Source organism: Dasypus novemcinctus, chromosome 8 (genome assembly GCF_030445035.2).
Source record: "Dasypus novemcinctus isolate mDasNov1 chromosome 8, mDasNov1.1.hap2, whole genome shotgun sequence".
Classification (NCBI taxonomy): domain Eukaryota; kingdom Metazoa; phylum Chordata; class Mammalia; order Cingulata; family Dasypodidae; genus Dasypus; species Dasypus novemcinctus.
In genome coordinates, this window is record NC_080680.1 from 63,642,798 (window position 1) to 63,665,376 (window position 22,579).

At 38.8% G+C, this 22,579-nt stretch overlaps 1 pseudogene; it reads left to right on the plus strand.

The window, feature by feature from the left end:
* Nucleotides 1-215: 215 nt before the first annotated feature.
* The window catches only part of LOC101416588 (adenylate kinase 2, mitochondrial-like), a 28,017-nt pseudogene continuing 5,653 nt past the window's right edge, over nt 216-22,579 (plus strand).

Genomic DNA, 22,579 nt, shown 5'->3' on the forward strand with positions numbered 1-22,579 from the left:
AAGCTGAAACATAACTCAAGTGAATCGTGGCAATATTAGGGAACACCCATCGTGGAGCTCTTATTTAAGAGTTGGACCCCCAAATGGGAGAAATATTAGCAAAACTCAGTGGATTTCTTCAGTTGGTTTGTTAGGTGTGTGGTAGGAGGAAAGTGGGGAAGGGAGAGTCAGTTAAAAAGGTAGGGACACTCCTTGGTTTCGACTGCCGAAACGAGATGATAGAATGTCATCGTTTGGAAAACGTGGCAGTAAGACGTACACCTTGTGCCACTGCTGTGGCTCTAAGGCCTACCATCTTCAGAAGTGGACCTGTGGCAAATGTGGCTACACTGCCAAGCACAAGAGAAAGTATAACTGGAGTGCCAAGGCTAAAAGATGATATACTACCAGTACTGGTCAAATGAGGCACCTAAAAATGGTATACTGCAAATTCAGGCATGGATTCTGTGGAGGAACAGATGAATTCCAAGAGGGCAGCTGGTGCAACATCCAGTTCATCTTAAAGATTTCAGTGATTAGTCGTGCAATAATTTTTTTTAAGGTAGGGACACAAGGGTAATTAAAGTACACTGCCCAGCAAACATTTACTAGCTCCAAGACATTGGTTAAGTTATGTAACCTATCAGTCCCTCTGCAAAATGGAGACATAAGTAATACCTGTTCCATAGACTAGTGTGAGCATTAAATGAGATTAATGCAAGTCAATGCTTAGGAAAAGCATTCATTACATGTCAGTGATTATTATCATGATTGCCCACAACGGATCAATGAGCCAACAGGCATTCCAAATCTCAGCATGTCAAGCCCTTAAAAACAGCTTAATGGGCTGTTTTGCCCCCATCTGTAACCAATTGTTTGGCATCTTTTGTAATGAATCTCACTGATTTTAGTCTTCTTGCTCATTTTTGAACTTTCTAACCAATGAGATAATGCTCATTTTTGAACTTTCTAACCAAGCAACCGTCAAAAAAAACTACACGATTTTTACCCCTTCCTTATTGCTCATAACCTCTATAGCTTGTAAAAATATACTAAGAAAGCCCTCTATATTAAAATCCTTTAAAAATTTCTAAATTGGCCCTCTTTTCACAGACTTTGCCAACTGCTTTCTTGACTGCTCTGAACAGACAGTGCAGTTTTGAGAAGAGCAGTGCCTCATCCTGCCACTCACACCCCCCGGCGCAGGGCCGCCCGAAGCCCTCACTCAGCCCGAGTGCTTTCACAAGTCCTCATTTAACATCCAGCAACACCTCGAAACCAAATGCCAGCCATGCTCACCCGAAGGCAGGGCAAAACATGCAATAATCACAGACTGACATTTTTCCAACCACAAGCCCCCTCAAAAGTCAAATGTGTCCGAGAAAATAAAGTGACTCTTTCTTACCTAATCCACAGTGGAACAAGGATCAATAGAAACCACATCAAGATTGCGCGGGGTAAGAAATAAGAAAGACATTCAAAAGTATCCATTTGGTTTAAGCATGCCTGAAATATGAAATAACTAGAATAACACCCACCTCTCCTGACCTTTCCATAGGGCCTTTCATGGGAATATCTCAATATCTAAAATGAAAGAAAGCACTTAGAACCTTGAAACGCTTTTTAAAACCTGAAGACAGCTTCATTTAAACAGTCTTGTGAACAGTTCGTTGTCCAGGGTTTCTTGCAAGTGTTATTTCTTCCTGAATTCCAAGAACCAAATTCTCTGAAGTTTACATTCACACAGGATGAACAAACCCACCACAGCATTAAAAGGTATAAAATACCTAGTGTGGTTTTCTTTAAGGGACAAATTTAACACCTGGACACACACACTCAGACCCAGCACCTGGCTAGATGAGGCAGGTGCACTCTCATAGGTAAGGCTTACCCTAATGTCAGATGCAACAATGAAAGCAAGGCTGGCCACCAGAAAAATAATTTATGACAGTAAACAAATGGCTCTTTAAAAAAATATCTCTCAGGTGAAAGAAAGCACCAACAAAAGGCAAACATTTGACTAAAGTGCATTTAAAAAGAGAAGGGAAAATGGACAAAATCATCAAGCAGAAGGATCTTGTGCACACGGAAGGGAACCACGTCTATGGTTTATTGCAGAGGAGTCCGAAATAAGTTCGTCATCACATACATAGAGCCTTCAGGGCACCTCGGTTAGTACAGTCAACAAAACCCTTTGGACCTGCAATCTTTCCCGAACAGGCCAAACTTTAGATTTTGTAAGGAGACACACTTCAAAATGCCTGCCTCTGGCAACAGGAAAAAGGAGGAGGAGGTAGAGAAGGAGGGAAAGGAGAAGAAGGAGGAAAACAGGAAGTGGAAGGAAGAGGAGAAGAAAGAGGATTAGAGAACAACTTGTATTGTTGCCATTAAACATATTCAATTCTAGGATATCCCTTAAAATCAGCTGCTGGGGCTAAAGGCAAAGATATTCAGGGTTTAACATGAATTTATTATCCCAACTGATATCGTCACTAGTCTTTTCTATCTTTTAAAATAAATATCTATTATTTTGTGATTCTAAAAGGGATACATGTCAATTTCAAAACTAAAAGACTCAATGACATGGATGTAAATCTAAATAATTGTACTGAATATAGATGCAAAAACAACTGCCACCATCAAAAATTATTCTTATAAGATTAGATCCAAATGTAAAATAATTACAATAATCTCATTAAATAATAGTCTAATGCTAAAACCCCTAATTATCTTTTCAATAATTGGGACATAAGAATGGAAGGGAGTCTGCAGAAATATAAGAATGTTAAGTTACTTGCTTAAACAAGAGGTCTCAAAAGATCTATGTTCATTTTTTAATTTAGTAATTAAAGAGATATTGGTCAAAGAAACAGTTTTTTTAAAACTTCGAAACAGAATTCAAATGGAAAACAAGCCTCACAGAGCACTGTATAATATAAAAGCAAGTAAATTATAGTCTATATGGTATGGGGAAAACTGGAGACAGCAAGAGATCCCAGAGAATTAAAATACCAGAAGTGCTACAGTGATGTGATTTGACTCAGCCATGCTGGTCTGTTAGGGGAGAAGGGGGGTGGGGGGGGGGGTTGAGTTGGACTATCCATGGAATTAGGGGGAGGGTTGGAAGAAGGAACAGGTGAACTCCGGAGATTTGCAGGTCAGTGGTTAAAACTACGATGCTGGGAATGTTCTTTTGACAAACATGGTAGGAGAGGGTTACTGGGTAGGGTGTTAAGTATGCGAATATATATAGGATAGGGCAACACCTGGGGCATACTTCTGTGGAATATGTAAGTGTGCATCTTGTCACAGTGTGTTATCTCAGTGGGTGTAGACTCACACAATAAACAAGAAAATATTAAACTCCCATCCTGGGGAGTCCTGCTATGTTCTCAATTGGAGGGAAAAGAATCCCTTGAAAACATAGCAGTGCCTAATAAAAGAAAACAGACCAATATGTCAAGCCCTCAATATTATCACAAGTAACTATGGATCTTATTCTTCAGAAACTGAAACTTAGTGGTTACCATAGGTCCCAAGGGGAGGGGGAGGAAAGAATAGAATAGATGGAACATAGGGCATTTTTAGGCTGTTAAAATTGTTCTGCATGATCTTGCAATAATGGATACAGGCCATTTTCAATTTTGTGAAAACCAATAAAAAATGTGTACAGTCTAAAATGTAAACCATAATGTACACCATTGACCATGTTTAGTAGCAATGATTCAATATTTGTACATCAATTGTAACAGATATAACATCCACATGTGAAATGTTATTCATTGGGAGAGTGGAAAAGGAGAGGGTGCTGGGTATATGAGATTCCCCTATATTTTCTATGTGACTTTTTTGTAACCTAAAGCTTCTTTAGAAAAAAACATATATCAGAATTAAAATAAAATATAATTTTATCAATAAATAGGTTGAACTTCTCTATTAAAATGCAAAGAATTTCAAAATGTTTAAAATTAAATGGCTCTATTAAAAGTGATAAACCTAAATCTAAAAGACACATAAATATTCATTGTACCCCACACACACAAAATGTAGGTGTCACAATATTAATATCAGAAAAGAGGAAAAGTCAAGGTAATAAACATGAAACAAAAATGTAATTTTACATTGATATGTGGTTCAATTCATATGAAGATATGAGTCAATAAATTTTATATAACAAAGTATCTTTGTATCCAAATATACAAAGGGCAAACTTTAAAATATGAGGGCAAACAGAGAAAAAAACTATAATCGGTATGAACAGACCCATCTCAGTTTTAGACAAATAGATAATGCTAAAGGTAAATAAGGACATAAGAAGCTGAAAAATAAGTTAATCTGAATGATCTGCAATTATATGATCATATATTTATATAGATATATATCTCAAATATTGCAGATTATATATACTTCTTTGGGTCCCATGAAACATGAACAAACAAATGTATGCGTTTGTGTGTAAGTAGATATTATATATATATATTACATATAGGGTGTGTGTGTGTAAATACATACACTTATATATTTAGAAAGAAGACACATTTTCAAAAAACAAATTTTAGCAATCTCATTGACCATACAATTAGAAAAACGTTAAAATATCAAAAGAAAAATAAATGCCAGCCATTTGAAAGTTTTAAACCACTTCTTTAAGTAACTCTTTGTTTAAAGAAAATATTAAAAATGCAATTACAGATGATTAAATTAAATAACCTAGAGGATGAAACCAAGTTTATATCAGATGAAAATTCATAGTTGTAAATGCTTTCCCAAACAAGTAAAAAAAGACAAAATACAAACTAAGGATTAAATTTAAGACGCCATGAACAGAACAAAAACAATGTAAGAAAAATTGGTGGAGGGATTAATAAGGCTATCATAAGTAAATGACTTAAAAGCCAAAAATGTAGGATCAATCATCCCATTCAAGCATAAAATAATTCTTTGAAAAGTTAATACATTGGGGTGATGGAAAAGTTGTGGGAATGGATTGTGGGGAGATAGTAGCACACACGAATATAATGAATACCCCAGAATTGTATATTTGAAAGTGGCTGAAACAGGAAGTTTTATGTTGCATATATGCTATCAAAATACTTTTTTTAAAGTTAATACAATTTACCAACCTCCTTTCCTTAAATCTACAAAAGAGGAAACAATTAGGAAGAAGGTGGTATAGATAACCACAGACATGCAACTCTTTTAATTATAAGATAAATACTCTGTAAAATTTTATGTTAATATAATGAAGTGGACAATTGTCTCCAGAAATAGATCTCACCAAAATTGGCTCAGTACTATAAAAGATATTGGGAAAAGCTGTCAAATAGTAGTAATATATTTGGGTCCCACTATGTGCTCTGCCTTGCACTAGTTGCTTCATTCATTATCCCGACTACAACCGCCCTGGAAAGTAGGGATCCTTGTCAACACTGCTCTTTCATTTATCTCCCTGGACTTCCTTTCCATAAAATCCTTTACATTTTGTGGCAGTCATTGATCTTCCCTACTAAATTTGAAGCTGCGCAAGGACAGGAACGGTGTTTACCATGTGCACGCCTGTATCCGCAGCCAGCACTTGCACTCTCAGAAAGCCCCTCACATAATAGTAACTCAAACTGCTGATAGAATGAGAATGCTGGGGGCTGATAGAAACCCAGTATAATCCTGGAAATACCAATATAGTACAGAAAAATTACAGTCTGGTCTCCCTTATCTACATGGATGCAAAAAAACCTATCTAGCATATAATCTATTCAACTACAATGTAATAGTTATATTCACAATAAGTCTCATATTATTTAGAACTATGTTACAGAAATAATTCTTTTAATGGCAAGAAGGAGGAGATTCACAATAACAAAGTGACTTTCCTGCAGGAAGTTTAAAAATAACTTTTTAATAGAAAACCCATGTAGCTATAGCAGATCTAGCCTTTATGATACGTGCTTAAATAAAGCCTTTCCTCTATCTTCCAGCACTGTCATTAGTTCAGAACATTTTACACACACTCACCAACTTTATCACCTCTATCAGACCACCTTTCCTTTTTTCTTGCATTGTTTTCATCAGCAAGCTCGTGGCTTCAGCTGTCACCTTTGTAGTGCTAGCCTATCGCTTTTGTCTGCCAGCACCTGCTCTGACCCTATTCTGGTAACAGACGTGTCCCAAGGCAGTGGGCCCATGACTCAGGCTGGGCCCAGGAGACTACCTCAGCCCACCCCACCTAGCCACAGTGATTGGTCCAAGGAGTCAGTGCGGAATCCAGAATGGATGGATCCATCACTTTCTGCCCCTCAAGAATTTGAAAACCCTGGGGCTGGAGAATGTGGCTGAGGAGTCTGGGAGCAATGCCCTGCAGAGAAAGCATGCATCTTCCTCACACTGGCTCCTGGACCTGAGGGCTTAACTGTTTAGCCATTACTTAAAATCAGTGACGATTCCAACATTCTCCCTTTAAATCCTTTTGTTATTGCCCTTGTTCAAGTTAGCCTGAGTCCATTTCTATTACTCACCAAGAAAAAAAAACAACAATTACCTAACTTGATTGGTAGACCCATTTTTATGATAAACCACAAAGCTCAAACAAGATTTTTTTTTATTTTTCAATTATAGCAGCATTAGTTTCTGACAGGGATAGTGCATTGACAGACATTCTAAAGCTAGATATGTTCCCTAAATATACATCATGTATCCGGGTTGCCTCAGGAAACCCTTGCTGTGAGAGAAATGACCAGCACTAGAAGTACAGGATAACCTGTCAGAGATTAAACTTGACTTTGGTTGCCTTCTCTGTCTCCTCTCCAGAGCATCCTATTCTTCCTTGGAAAAAAAATATCTTCTAAAGCAGAAAATTGTTCAGAGGGGCAGTAGGAGATCTGCATATTTAAGAGCTTTGCATGTTGTACAAATATGGGCCCGCATTAGGTAACAAAGCTTTATTGTCAATATGAGAGGGGGGAAGTTATCAGTTGTTTCTGCTGAAGTGTCAAAAAAGGAGTATGCCAGATGGTTGCAGAGGTCTCCAGAGACAATGCAGGTAGCAATCCTTGGTTTTGACTCTTTTTTATTACCTCTTCTAGGAAAGTGAAGGCATCCAATGCCTCATTTCTGGTGGGCTCAATGTGCAAGTATCTCTTTGTTCATCAGTATTATCATTGACGAGAAAACTGGCTAAATTTTGGACAAAGGTTTCTCACAGAACACTTGTACACATTACATGTTCTTTTTGTTTTAATAATGTTTCTGAGAAAGGTCTACAAAGATCTTGGGGGACCTTAATTGAGAAGCATAGCCAATAGTCACAATTTGTTTTTGCTATCTTTTTCCCAAGGAAGAAAGAGAAGAAAAACTAATTAGATATGTCATGAGGTTAAGGGTGCTTTGGGCATATAAAGGAGAATTTGGAAAGGTTATCTTGACAGACACGTAAAAGATGCCTAAGACCAAAAGAAATGTGTACCTATGTTCACCAAAGTCAAGAACAAAAATATTCATCATGGGAGGTGGATGTGGCTCAAGCAGTTGGGCTCCCATCTACCATATAGGAGGTCCAGGGTGCAATGCCCAGAGCCTCCTGGTGAAGGCAAGCTGGCCCGTGTGGTAAGGTGGCCCACACAGAGTGCTGACCCATGTAGGAGTGCTGGCCCACGCGGAGATCTGGCAAAGCTAAATGATGCAACAAAAAGATACACAGAGGAGAGAGAATAAGAGACACAGCAGATCAGGGAGCTGGGGTGGTGCAAGAGAATGATCGCCTCTCTCCCACTCCGAAAGGTCCCAGGATCCATTCTCAGAACCACCTAATGAGAATACAAGCAGACACAGAAGAGCACACAATGAATGGACACAGGAAGCAGACAAAGGGGGGAGAGGATAAGTAAATAAATAAATCTTGAAAAAAAAAAAACGTTCATCAGAGCGCCGAACTAGAACAATCCTTTATCCATCACCAATAGAATGGACTGTGACATATTCATATAACAGAATACTATACAACAATGAAAATGAAAAATCTGTAACTACATGCAATAACATGCATGAAACTTACAAGCCCAACGTGGCGTTTCAGAACAAGTTCAAGAAGCTGGACATAAAAATTACCAACTGGGGAGTGAATGTAGCTCAGTGGCTGAGTGCCTGCTTCCCACATACAAGGTCCTGGGTTCAATCCCCAATACCTCCTTAAAAAAATAAAAATAAAAAATTGCCAACTACGTGATTCCATTTATATAAAGTTCAAAACCAAGCAAAAGTGAACTATGCTGTTAAAAGTCAGAATATTGGTTACCCTTGTGGAGGTAAGGAGTGATCAGAAAGGGGTGACCAAGGGGGTTTCTGGAATGCTAGTGATGTGCATCTTAATCTGGGGCCTGGTTACACAGGTGTATTCACTTTGTATCATTCACTGAGTGGGAAACATTGTACTCTTCACTGTATGTTTGTGACAGCTTTATATAATTTTTCCTTATTGGTATGGGTATTTCAGAAGTTGAACAAGCTGGGTGGGTCTTCTAGGCCCATGGGTCCCAATAATTTTTTATTTTATAGCACACAAAGACAGTGATAATATTTGAATGCCCCTTGGGGTGAACTAAAGGGTTGATCCCAAAGCTTAGAGGTTCTGGTTGCCCCAGACCCTACCCTGCAACCCTGAGAACTAAGGGGTTCAATTTCTCAGAACCTCCATCCCTTCACTAGCAGCATATCCATCTATGTACTTCCCTGAGTGCACAGCCAGGAAAGATCAGAATAGCATGGTTTCCAGCACTTAGACCCACAGAACTGCATCCTTCCTCTGTATCCACTGACCCCGCCAGCTGTGGCTTACAAACCCAGAGAGGCCAGTTTTGGCAGCTGCAAAGCACTGGGGACTCTATTTGTCTTAACAGTGCTACCCAGGTGCACTGCACTACTGATTTCCAGATTGCTTTCTCCTGGAGACTATCTGTTTCAAATTATTGTTCCCCAGATGTTTTGTCTTCCCTTTCTCCAATTTGAATTACATGTGGCTATTTCTGATCTCAGTTTGTTTTTGTATTGTTTTTCTATCTTCACTGGAACCTTCAACACCCCCAATTTCACATCCCCCAAGCATTTTGTTAAAGCAATTAAGTCTATTTTTCAAAGATCTTAAAGCAAACAGGGAGCTGGGTATCAGTAACCCCAGATTTATTTCCTGAGATGAGGCTATGTGGCTTTATGCCAACTATTTTCCCTCTCTGGGTATGATCTATAGATTAGGATAGTCTTTATTAGCTACCAAACACAAAGGAGTAGTTAGGAAGAATGAAGGCGTGGCCATAACTTTAGCCTTGAATTTCCAAAAGGCGCTTGGGAGAAGATTGATTCTAAACCAGGAAGGCTCTGGAGGCTTCCATTATTAGAACCCTGTGTCTCTAGACCAGGAGTTCTTAAACTTTTATGTTCCATGGACCTCTTTGCCAGTCAGGTGAAAACCATGAACCCCTGACTAAGTCCACACTATACTGTGTATCATTTAATAAATATCTCATACCTGCACCAACACATCCCCACAAGAATGTTTTTTTGAATTTCAATTCAAGCTCATGCACACCTTATTAAGAACCCCTGCAAACCCTCCCATTCATTTGCTCCTGTTCATTGTCACATCAAAATATCCATGGAATCTGCCTTTCACTTTCATCCTCTTAACCATCAGTATCTCTGATTTGACCCCTGGCCGAAGAACCTCCATGAAGTCACTGGTCTACAATTAGACTTTACTCTTCTGCTATATAATTCCTAGGTTTCTAACATCTCATCCAACCATTCTAGCCCCACTAAAAAAGTTGCTTCCACGACACCATCATCCCCCTCACATACACACACACTTGTGTCAAGTATGTTGAAACCACCTCAGAAGAGTTTTTACCCCATATCTAGAATGTCCTTAAAACAGGGGTTTCTAGAATTGGATTTTATGGGTCAGTAGAAAAATAATTACAACAGGGGTAACTCATAAGATTGTTCTCTGTGGTTCTAACATCCTAAGAATTTCTGGTTCTGATGCTGGTTATAGTAAAGTAAATTACTCAAGTTGATATAGGATTGGCCCAAGGAAAGGGGCCCTTCTCTTTTAATACCAAGCTGTATTCATTTTCTATGCTGCATGGCAAATTACCACAAATTTAGCAGCTTAAAGCAATATACATTTGCTATTATTGCACAGTCCCCCTGGATAAGAAGTCCTGGCATGACTTAGCTAGTATCTCCCTTTCAGGGTCTCATCAGGATACAGTCCAAGGATTAGCCAGAGCTGTAGCCTCACCAGAGACTCAACTGGGGAAAGATCTGCTTCCAAGCTCCCTTGTGTTGATTGAATTCATCTCCTTGTGGTTGTAGAAGTTAGGTTCCCATTTCCTTGCCTGCTTTGGGACTCTCAGCATCTAGAGGCCACTCACAGTTCCTTGCCATGTGGCCCTCTCCATACCCACTCTCATGACATGGTGACTTACCCTTGAAAGACAGCAATGGAGAGACACTTTCTTCTTCAAAACAAAAAGTTATTTTCCTCAGGACCTATTTGTCTTCCTCCATTCTGATGCCAAAGGCTATAAAACTGGCTATATTGCCCCTTTTCCCTGGTTGTTAAGAAACTGAGCCAAATTTACAGCTTGATTGCCGCAGCAATGTTGGCTAGACCTATACAGTTCATTTCACATTCCAGGCTCCCCTCTTGCCAAGAAACAGGCACTATCAAGGAACAGACCTCTGGTGTCCTCCAGACCACAGCCTGTTTCTGGTTTTCCAGCATCTAATACTTGACTTATTTTCCAGTTAAGAATTTTCTTTGCCCTTCTAGAAACCTTAACTGTGCTTCTATTAGTTTGACATCTTGCCACATTTGTGCTGTTTACTCTGCTTTAAAAGCAGGGGTGGGAACTATTTTTACTTAACTAATCGGTTGATTTATCTTTTGTTGTTGATGACCTCAAATTCCTTTTGTAAAAGCATATAAAATTTCAATAAATAAATAAAACTCAATATGTTTACTCTAGAACTTCAGCCTTATATGAAGTGAAAACTTAGAAAAAGGTTTTGTTCCTTTCTAAACGTATCACTCTCATCAATCATTACCATCTTTAAAATATCTTGATGTTAATTGATTATTGAAACAAAGGGGGCCTCAACCTCTAAATCTCTACTTACTTTGTTGGAATGAATTAATTGAAAGCCCAACACCTTCTTTAGTCTTAAAGGGGAGAGTCATCATCAAGCCCTTTAGCTGCCCATAGCCACCAACAGCATCTAGTGAGGGATAGGACCCTCTATAACAAGACAGAGAAGGGAAATGGTGGGAGAGATGCAGAGGGTCCTAGGTATTATTGGGTAAATGTATGATGAATGAGTGGCAATGAACCTCAACCATTTACAGCTTTTTTGGAGCTAAGGTGATCCAGAATCATTTGAAACCCATGGAAAAAAATTTTTGTTTGTAAAGAAATCTCATAATAAAGTGCTAAGGGCTTAATTTATTTTTTTTTTAATTTTAAAACTTATTGCAAAGCTAGAGAAAACAAAACACCATGCTGATTTAATAAAACAATTATAAAAATGTGCTATCATGAATTGTAATAAATGTTCCACACCAATGCAAGGTGTTGATGGTGGGGTGGTATATAGGAATCTATTGTGTGGTTTTTTTTTCATTTTTTTATTTTTTTTAATGTTACATTAAAAAAATATGAGGTCCCCATATAGACCCCATCCCCCTCACCCCAATCCCCCACATCAACAACCTCTTTCATCAATGTGGCACATTCATTGCATTTGGTGAATACATTTTGGAGCACTGCTGCACCACATGGATAGTGGTATACATTGTAGTTTACACTCTCACCCAGTCCACCCAGTGGGCCATGGCAGGACCTACGATGTCCAGCAACTGTCCCTGCAGTACCACCCAGGACAACTCTAAGTGCTAAAAATGCCCCCACATCATATCTCTTCTTCCCTCTCCCTACCCTCAGCAGCTACCATGGCCACTCTCTCCACATTAATGCTACATTTTCTTCCATTACTAATCACAATAGTTCCAGAATAGAATATTAGTAAGTCCACTATAATCCACATTCTATTTCTCTACCCTGTGGACCCTAGGATTTACTTTTAAGAACATAAAGTTAAGGAATTGAAAAAGGAAAATTGTTCATGAAAGATATCACCTCTGTTACTGTATATATGAGGGTGGTGGAAAGGAGAGTAAACTTAGAGACCCCCTTCTTTGAGTTAGTGCATGGGATTGGGTGGCCCAGCACATTTCCATTAATGGTTGATTTCACAGAAAGATACTGTTAACACGTATGACAGAAGATCATGGAAAAGACTGTGTATACTTGGCTAGTGAAGTGAACTGAGGGGAAGACTCCCATTAGTAGGTAGCTGAACACTTTTCAGAGGGACTGGGTTTCCATTGAGATATGAGAAGTACACTGGAAACCTACAGCAAGAAGGTCTATTAACTAGGCCAGTGCCAGAGTTGGACACTGACTTTAAGAGAAAGAAGAGTGAGGCCCTTTAAGTAAGTTAGCTAGGGCTAGAAGAAACATTGCTTTATTCTTCTTTAACCTCTTTGGCATGAGTTTCTTTAGGCTAGGCCAATCTTGGAGATTTTAATAAAATTTCCTGGGTTAGGTAGACTTGGGCATTTGAGCCAACACCTTGGCTGTGCCAAGTATCTCCTAACTGGCAAGTTGTGCTTATGTTAAGCAATTCTAAATAATGCCTTCATTGATAGATGATTAAACTCTTAATCAAGAGATCAATGACCCTTGATACAGGATAATTTCTAAGAACACTTGTATTTCCTGTTCTTGCATCTATGTGGTCTATAGATGTTGGCAGGACACATGATGAAATATTGAGTGCACAATAGTTACTAGACTTGCTCCTGGTTCCAGCCCTGTTACAACTAGATGTGTGATGCTTAGCAACTAACAACTTCATACCTTCTCCCAATCTCAACTGCAAAATGAGAATTCATATAGTAAAGAGGGATTATGTACCCCTTATGTATTCAGCACTATACATGACCCTGGTGGAGGGGTAGGGAAATGCTACAAAGAATTATGACTCAGGTCCTGCTTTTAAAGTGTCAGTCCTACCTACCTCACATGGTTGAAAATATCAAATGAGGTAGTTTATATGCTTTGAAAAAGTATATCACACTGTATAAAAGCAATTTATTCTTATTCTTACTAAAATGTCTTTCTTATAACATGGTTTTCCACATATTTCTAATTCCCCTCCCAAGAAACTGCCTGGCTCTTTAGGTTACTGACAGCATACTATAACACTGCCACCTAGAGAAATGGAGGTCATTCTTTCCTTCTTTATCATCTATTTCTAGGACTCTGACTACATTCTGCCCTCCCTAAAAAGGGCATGGTAGAAAAGTAGTCCCTTTGCTTCACCCCAAGCTGATTCCAAATAGCTAATGTTCACTAAAAGCGAACTTTCCTCTTAGTCTCACACATTCAGTCAGAATTCCATATGGGTAAGCAGGAGATCCCAAATAGCATGACCACTTTCTGTATCATAAAGCTTCTCAGTATATGAAATAGAAATCTCTTCGATGATCCATGTATTTGCTGGTATTTGTTACATAACATATGTCCCTAGAAAGGAGACTAGAAAGTCTCCTGTGATTTCCAGCACCTCTATAATAAGCTCAGAAAGACAGTTTGTTGTTTGTTTATTTACCTCTCACTAGGGGCAGTTGGTTGCAAAGTTTCCTATTTCTTTTTCTTCTGCATATCTTATCATGTCCTAACTAAAACTGTAGTCATATGTCCTTACTTCTAAACAAAACAAAACAACCCATGAATGTTAAAATCCAGGGCAGCTTGCTGAATCTCTGAAATAGTTTCAGATTCTTAATTATTTGAGAGACATTTGTTATCATCTATTTGATTTCTCTAACTCTCATCTACTTAAGTGGAAGATATCTTAGTCTGAAAAACATTCAGTAGAAGAAAAGGAAATCCCTTAGACTATAATTATAACATAAGTTTATTCCTCTTTCTTCAAATCTATGTATTCATGTAACGAATACTTATTGAATGTTTACTGTGTAGCACTGTTCCAGTGCAGAGTATAACAAGTTAATAAAACAGACAAAATCTCTTATACTTCTGAGTATCTTTATCTCACATTGACTTACATACTCGTGAGAGAGACATTAAATATAACCAGCAGATGGAAGAGGAGGGGAAGGGGAAGAGGTAAGAAAAGATATCAGATTAATTGTGATAAGTACCATGGAGAAAAACGGAGGAGGTAGGGACCAGGAGTGATAGTGCAACTTCAAATGCTAAATGATTAGACTTTGGTGGCAAGTGTAGGAGCAAGATGACCACTTCAAGACTATTACAATTTCCAGACAATAAATAGTGGCAGTTTAGACTTGGGTGGTGACAGTGAGGGTGGTGAAGAATAAATAGTCTGCTTCCGGGTTTATTTTTAAATGAAAGCTAACAAAATTGTTGATGGATTGAATTTGAGAGAAAGAGAAGAAAATTACCATAAGAGAAGCAGTCTTGGGGTAGAAGATGAAGAGACTTGCTTTGATTAAGGATAGGAAGAGGAGGAGTTAGGGGTTTGATGAAAGAGGAGAAGGTGTGAACTAGTAATTTAGGAAATGACAGATGAAGGAGGAAAAAGATTTGAAGCCATAATAAATGGTAGTTTTCTAATATTAAATTATATATATATATATATATATATATATATATATATATATATATATATATATATATATATATAAGTGCTCATATTGGAAGTGTTCCTTTAAGTCTTAAATGGAATATTTAAGTATAAATCCACATCTGGACACATCATAATGAAACTGTATAGTATCAAAGAAAACATAAGACTTATAAAGCTTCTAGACAGAATAGATAGATTACCTGGTAAAGAGAACTATTAAGCTGATAGCAGACTTTTCCTTGGCTGCAATCAATACCAATAAATAACAGAATAAAATTTTCAGGATTAATAGGAAATAACTGTCAAGTTATAATTTTATGCCCAAATCTTTCAATTGTATGGATAAAATAACGTCATTTTTCACCAAAGACTTAGAGAATTTACTGCCCACAGACATTAACTAAGAGAACTGTTAAATGATTTACTTCAATCAGAAGAAAAATAATCCCAGAAATGAATTAGGCAGTGATCAAAAAAAAAAAAAAAATTAGAAAACTCCTTTGAAATTTTAAAGCTTCATAAAACCCTAAACAAAATTTAAAGATGGGAATACACTACTGTTCATTGGGTAGTAAAAGCAAGATTCTTGTTATGTTTGATAAGAAGATACAAATATCGAATAGGTAATATTGGCAGAAAAACGTATGATCAAATATTTTGTTAAAAATTCAAGTGTAACAACTAAAATGGTTAGAAAACAATCTAGCTCATAAAATAACAGAAGGGCATAGAAACCTAATTAGTATACTAGAAGAAAGTACAAGAAAATAAGAACAAAGAAGGCAAACAGAAAACCTAAAATCAAAGGAGAGAAATAAGCTGAAATGTTTCAGAAATCTTAATCAATTTAAGTGTTAAAACTTACATAATAAGGAAGCGCTAGACTGTGAGACGTGTGGTTGCGCAGCAGCCAGAGACATCTGCGTGCATGGCTCCTCAAGTGCCACCCAAGCGCACTCCCGAAAGGCATCCGGGCCGGGCTGGCTGGGGCACCCAGCGCTGACAAGGGTACTCAGGCATCCACATTAGCTGAAAACTTCTGTCTGCCATATGGCTTCTGTGGACATGCTGGGGGCCGTGGTGGCATCTGGCTCGGAGCTGGGGAAAAAGCTGAAGGCGACAACGGATGCTGGGAAACGCGTGAGAAATGAAATGGTGGCGATGCTCAACGAGAAGAGTTTGGAGACTCCTCCATGCAAGAGTGGTTTTCTTTTAGATGTCTTCTTTCGGACTATGAGGCAGGCAGAAATGTTCGATGACCTCATGAAGAAGAAGAAAGAGAGGCTTAATTCTGTGATTAAATTCAGTGTCCCAGACTCTGCTTATTTGGAAAATCACGGGAAGGCTGGTCCACCCCACAAGTGGCCGTTTCTACCACGAGGCGTTCAACCCGACAAAGGGGCCTATGGTCCCTAGATCATTTGGGGACCTTTTATCCGTGGATCAGATGATAACGAGGCCTTGAAATCCAGCCTGGATGCTACCACCCTCAGACCAACCTGCTTGTGGAGCACTCCGATAAGCGGGGGATCCACTCTGCAATCCTCCCCACAGACCCCTGCTGTCCCGATAGGGAACATCCTAGCAGCCTTCTCTCCAGAGTCACAGCCTAGTAACAGAAGGTCAGCCAGACGGCACCACTGCTCATGGCCCTGCCATGACATCCCCGCTCTTTGGTGCTGGGCAGGGGAGGGGAGGTCAGGGTAAGGACGGAGAGGGAGGTGTGCAGGGCTCAAGAGGGATATCTGGAAGAACAACAATGTTGTAGTGAGACGATTTTTCACATGGGTGGGAGTTTTAAAAAACATAAAGGAGAAATTAATTTTTAAACATACTGTGATTGGAGAATATGGATAGACATAGGGAGATACAGTATTAAGGAATCAGGAATCAGGTTCTCTTGTAGTCTGGACTGGTGACATTTTTAAAAGCCAGCACCCTAAGATCTCACCTTTTATCTCAGAACCTCATGGGTTGCCAGCCCAAGAATGCAGGCAATTAAACTGTCATCCTATTTGTCCTATAGCTTAGAACAGGGAGAGTTTGACAACTGACCCTGTTTTCCCATGCCATGAGATAAAAATAAAAATCATCTCCACATTTGAGAGACTTTTGGGGTATATTCTCTGGGAGGGAAACAGCAAATCAAGTTTACAGGAGTCCGAGGAGGAGGGGGGGGCAGGCTTACCCTCTTCCCCTGACTTACCACTGATTTACCAGCCTGCCTACTCTCAAGAGACACCCAGTACTCTCCATAATCCTATGCTCTTGCCTTCTTCCGCCATTTTTAAATAAACAAATGTCCTAAGCAATATCATCAAAAGATTGCCTTGTTTGGCCCCTGTAACAATAAGGCATGTTAAAAGATTAAAAAAAAAAAAAACACTTACATAATAAAAAGCAGAGCTTGGTTTTTATGAATCTTTTATAGGTAATATAAAATTAGATTTCGGTTTTGTGTTCCATCTGGTAATCTCTGTTTCAGAGAAAAAAGAAGCAGTAGCATTTCCAGCTCATTTTATAAGGCTGTTATAACATTGATATCAATACCAGATAAGGGCAGTAAAAGAAAAGGATGTATTTTTCAAACAGAGCAAAATGCTAACTAAAATATTAGCAAATCATTCAGCAGAGTATAAAAACTAAGGAGGGCTTATCTCAGGAATTTAAGTATGATTTAATGTAAGAAAATCTGTCATACACCTTATAGACATATTAAAAAAGTATATATCTTTACAGATGTGGAAAAAAAATTACTTGCCAAAATGTAATATTCATCAATATTTTTAAAAATCTCTGCAAACTAGGATTATAGAGGGAACTTATTTTACATTAACAAATGGAATCGACCATAAACCTACAGCAAGCATGAGCTTAATAAACCATTTCACTCACCATGACTGCTTCAGTTCAATACTGTAATAAAGTCCTAGCTGATAGGATAAAAGTGAAAGAAATAACAAAAGACTTTGAAAGGAACAAGCAAAGTTCTCCTTATTTGCATATATTCTCTAGAGAAAATAAACGAATCTGCACTAAATTAGAATCAGCTAAGATGGAGTTCAACAAGGTTTATGTACAAAAATGAGCAGTGTTTCTATGCACCAGCAATAACCACATACTATATTTTAAAAGATACCATTCAAAATAAAAAAATATAAAAAATATCTAAGGATAAATCTACTAAAAAATATGCTGTAACTTTATGGGAAAAACTTAAAAACAACTTTGAAGGACATAGAAGACCTGAATGAATGTAGTGATATACAATGTCCATTGATGGAATGATTCGAAATCATAAAGATATGTCTTCTCAATAATAAATATATAAATTCAAGTCCAATCAAAATCCCAACATAAATTTTCATAATATTTTAAAATGGTGATCTTAAAATTCACATGGAAAAAAAAGGGCAGAAAATTATGAAAAACACAAGTAGTTTGGCCATGTCTGATATCATGATTTATTATAAAGCAATACCAATTAAGAAGCAATTAAACCCCAAGTGCAATGGCAAAGACCAACAAGGAAGGATGGTCCAATAATGAGCCCTTGACACTGATGACTATGCTTATAAGCCTGTGTGCCTGAAATATAAACTAGGCCTAGAGCTGCAGGGTGCTTAAGAGTTACCTCCTGAGAACCTCCGTGTTGCTCAAATGTGGCCACTCTCTAAGCCAAACTCAACATGTAAATGCATTACCTTCCCCCCAGCATGGGACATGACTCCTGGGGATGAGCCTCCCTAGTGCGGAGGGATTACTACCAATCACTAACTGGTGATGCAACTAGAAAGAGACCTTGAATAAAAGGGTCAACTCAGACCAGCAGAATCTCAGCCTACATGTTGGATCAAGTGTTAAAAACTGCTTTTTGACCTTGAATAAAAGGGGGAAATGGCAAAGACAAGTGAGTTTATATGGCTACGAGTCTTCCAAAAAGAGTTGGGAAGTCATCAGAGGGGTCATGCTTATGCACACCTCAGGAGGATCCCAGAGAGAGCCAAAGTAGATACAACCCAATCAAAGCCTTCATCATTATTTTAAAAGTGAAACCTCTGAATCCAATATAATCTAATATGCCCAGAGGGACAGACCAGTTTACAAACATAATCCAATATCTATTTTGGAATTTATAAACAATATCAAACTGCCACAATAGGTAATAACATGAACAGAATGTGGGAAAGGAAAGGAGAAGGTGAAGGGAGGAAGGGAGGAGGAAGGAGATCATCAGAATGTATCAAGGTGGAAGATGTCAATGCTGTTCATGCCCTGCCAAGATCCCTATATGGGCTAATGCACACCCCCTCTCCCCAGCTGCTGAATTAGCTGCTAACTGCTCACAGCTGCCTCTTTCCAGAGACTTGCCCTTGGCTAATGGGGGCCACTTCACCTGGAAATGCCTGGGAGATTACATCCTCACCACCAGGTAACCCTGAGCCAATGACTGACAGATAAGGGGTATGAAAGCTAGACAAGGTGGGACAAACCTATGGTGCCATTCACAATCCAGGACTCCCTGAGGGACCAGACAGAGGCAAAGCTTTTGCTAAAGCCACACTTTAGCGTCTTCCCCTGTTCTTTCCTGCTTTCCTCACTTCCTCACAGGTTTTTTCTTGTACAACAAATTCTATCTACAGCTCTGTTCCTAGGGACCCAAGACAGAAGGGTAAATATTTTTAAGTGTTTGAATGCACATTGGATTATAATATAAAAAGTATTTTTAAGAGTTTAAATGCTACTGCTTGAGGGAGAAACTGGCAAATTGTGCACGAGGAGATATGTTCAATACACATCATTGCGGTAAAAAAAAAAAAAAAAAAAAAGGAAACAACCTAAATGTCTATCAGTAGGAACATGGATAAAATGTACATGGGAATGATACACATATTCATAATTACCTTTGGAGAAGACAGAAGGAAATGGAACCAAAGAGAGGTATGCAGGAATTTTCACTTGTATCTGAAATAGTCTTTATATATATTTGAAGGATATGGAAAAAATTTTAAGCTTTATTAAAGCTCTGAGGTGAGTGAGTGGTCTGGGTATTTGTAATGTTATTTTCTATACTTATCTGTATATTTAGACATTAAGAACCAAAAAGAATAACAGATGGGGGCCCTAAATCCTCACTCAAATCCACATCACTCACCTCCCCTGATCCCTTTCTATATATATACCTTATATATATATATACACACAAACCTTATACATATGAGGAAGTTATTTGTTTCTTCCTTTCGATAATAAAAAAATTGTATTTCCCTTTGATCTTTATTCTAAGGAGACTCAATAATAATAAAATGTATTGGTCTTTATGGTCAGCTCATGCTCTCAATGGTCATGGTGCTGAAGTTATTGCTTCCTTGCATCTTTTCCTCTTGTTTATTGTCCCGAATCCTTTATGAAGTGAGAAGACATGAGGAAAACAAAATGTACATACATAGGAAGGAGAAAAGAAGGAATGTAGGGAGGAAGGGAAGAAAAGAACAGAAGGAAAGTGAGAGAGAAGGAAAAGAAACTGGGAATGACATAGTTTGTCAATGAGAACTCATACACCAAAAATAGAGATGGTCACGTCCTTTCAGTTCCTATGATGAATCAGAATTAATTACAACAGCCAATTATATTTTGTCTGTTTCCATTTTTCTGCTTTTTTAATGTATAAGTAGATTAAGGAAAAGTTGTTTCTCCCTCCATTGCCCTTTGTAGCTTCACACACTGTAATTCCACAAGAAGAAAAGACTGTGTATGTGTCTGTTAAAAGCAACCAGTACTGCATATTTTCTTCCAGCTCATTTTAGAGTAAGGTAAAGCATATGTGGAATTCGCAGGAGATCAAGTCCACCAGCCAGGCCTCACTCGGTAATGATTTGTGGCCATGTACATATAAAGAGACCATAGTTGTCCACTAACTGCATACATATGGCAGCAGGGAATGTAAACTCACGGCCTTTGCCTTCAAAACCACATGCTACCCAGGGAGGTAAAATCATGGTTCACAACATGTGGGTTGTGACCCTGAGTAGTCTGCCAATATCTGGCAGGTGGGCAACTAGAGATGAATTGTGTGCCTACCTCAATTTCCTCTCTCTGGGGCTTTCTTGGGTACATGTGCACATATTCTCTACGCCATAATATATACCTGACAAGGAGCGGGAGCAATACCTGACGAGGACCTGGAACAATACACATACATATTCCTGTCCCACCACCTGGTGGGTACATTCTTCCATCTGTCTTTATTTTAAATACATTACAGATACATGTTTATAAATTGCATGGACCTATGCAACATTTGTAATCTCTATCAACCATGTGTGTGTCTCACAGCTCCTATGGGGAAATCTGACCGTTTACAAATAGGTTCGTCCAGCCAGAGAGGTGGGTTCTGACTTACATCAGGGAAATAATTTAGAGTTAGACCATTTGTTTTGCTTTGAGCTAACAGAATGGAAAAGGGAAAAGGAAAAACAACAACAACAAAAAACTAACAGTAGGGGCCTACCTGAATAGCTGCCTTCCTTTCCCATATATCAAAGCAAAATCCCCAACCTACTTTTTTTTTTCTCTCCCCTCTCCACCCCCCAGCTGTTCTCTGTATCTATTTGCTGCATGTTCTTTGTCCGCTTCTGTTGTTGTCAGTGGCACGGGAATCTGTGTTTCTTTTTGTTGCGTCATCTTGTTGTGTCAGCTCTGTGTGTGTGTGATGCCATTCTTGGACAGGCTTCACTTTCTTTGGCGCTGGGCGGCTCTCCTTACGGGGCGCACTCCTTGCACATGGGGCTCCCCTATGCAGGGACACCCCTGCATGGCAGGGCACTCCTTGGGCGCATCAGCACTGCGCATGGGCCAGCTCCACACGGCTCAAGGAGGCCAGGACTTTGAAACGCGGACCTCCCATGTGGTAGATGATGCCTTAACCACTGGGCCAAGTCTGCTTCCCCCCCAACCTACTTTCTAATGGATTAATTGCATTGCTCATTCTATAAATCCAAACATCAGCAGTAATTTCATTTTAGCATTATTAATAAGCTCCTTTTAGGGTATTGATATGCTACTTGGTTTTGATACTATAGTTCACCTTGAATTATTGCCTCTTTGTAAATGCTTGGTTTCATATATTCTATGACATACAGAGTCAATTATTTTAAAATAGAATATGTTGACCCTGCTGGATTCAATTTAATATTTAAACTAGGCTTTGCCAGTGAAAATCTTTGGTTTGTTTATGGTTTCTTTGGTATGTGACTTTTCTTCAGGTCCACAATGCTGGGCCCTGTGGGCCATACTGTTTGTATCATATTCCTGGTGTTTTAATAACCAATCAGTCCTAAGAATATTTAATGACAGCTCAACCACTTGAACTGAAGGTCTCGGAGAACTAAAAGCATAATCCTATTGAAAACTTACACATTTCTAAAGAAAAGCCTGAGCAGAATAAATTGAAGAGGACTGGCTCCCTGAATTAACCACTTCTCTGTGGTACCATCTCCACTCCTACACTCCCAGCTATCGCTAAGTTTGGGGATGAATGAGAACAGTCTAGGTAGCCAACCGTGTTCAATAACCATCTCAGGCCAGGCTCTGAGCATGACCTCTTGATGCTGCTGCCTAAAGTTTTCCCACATCTTTTGGGATAACTGCTCCAACAAGGTCTGACACACATCTCCCAACAAAAAATTAGTATTCAGGTACTCTCTGCTACAAAATAAATTTTCCCCCCAAAGGAAACAGTCACAGAAATACCACTCCATCCACAATGAAAGCAGCCTTTTCCAGTTTCTCCTTGCAGCCCGAGTCTGGGCCTTCTCCTTTCCAGAATAACATCATGTTCCCTTGGCAACACGAAAGGGCCCCTTGAGGTCAG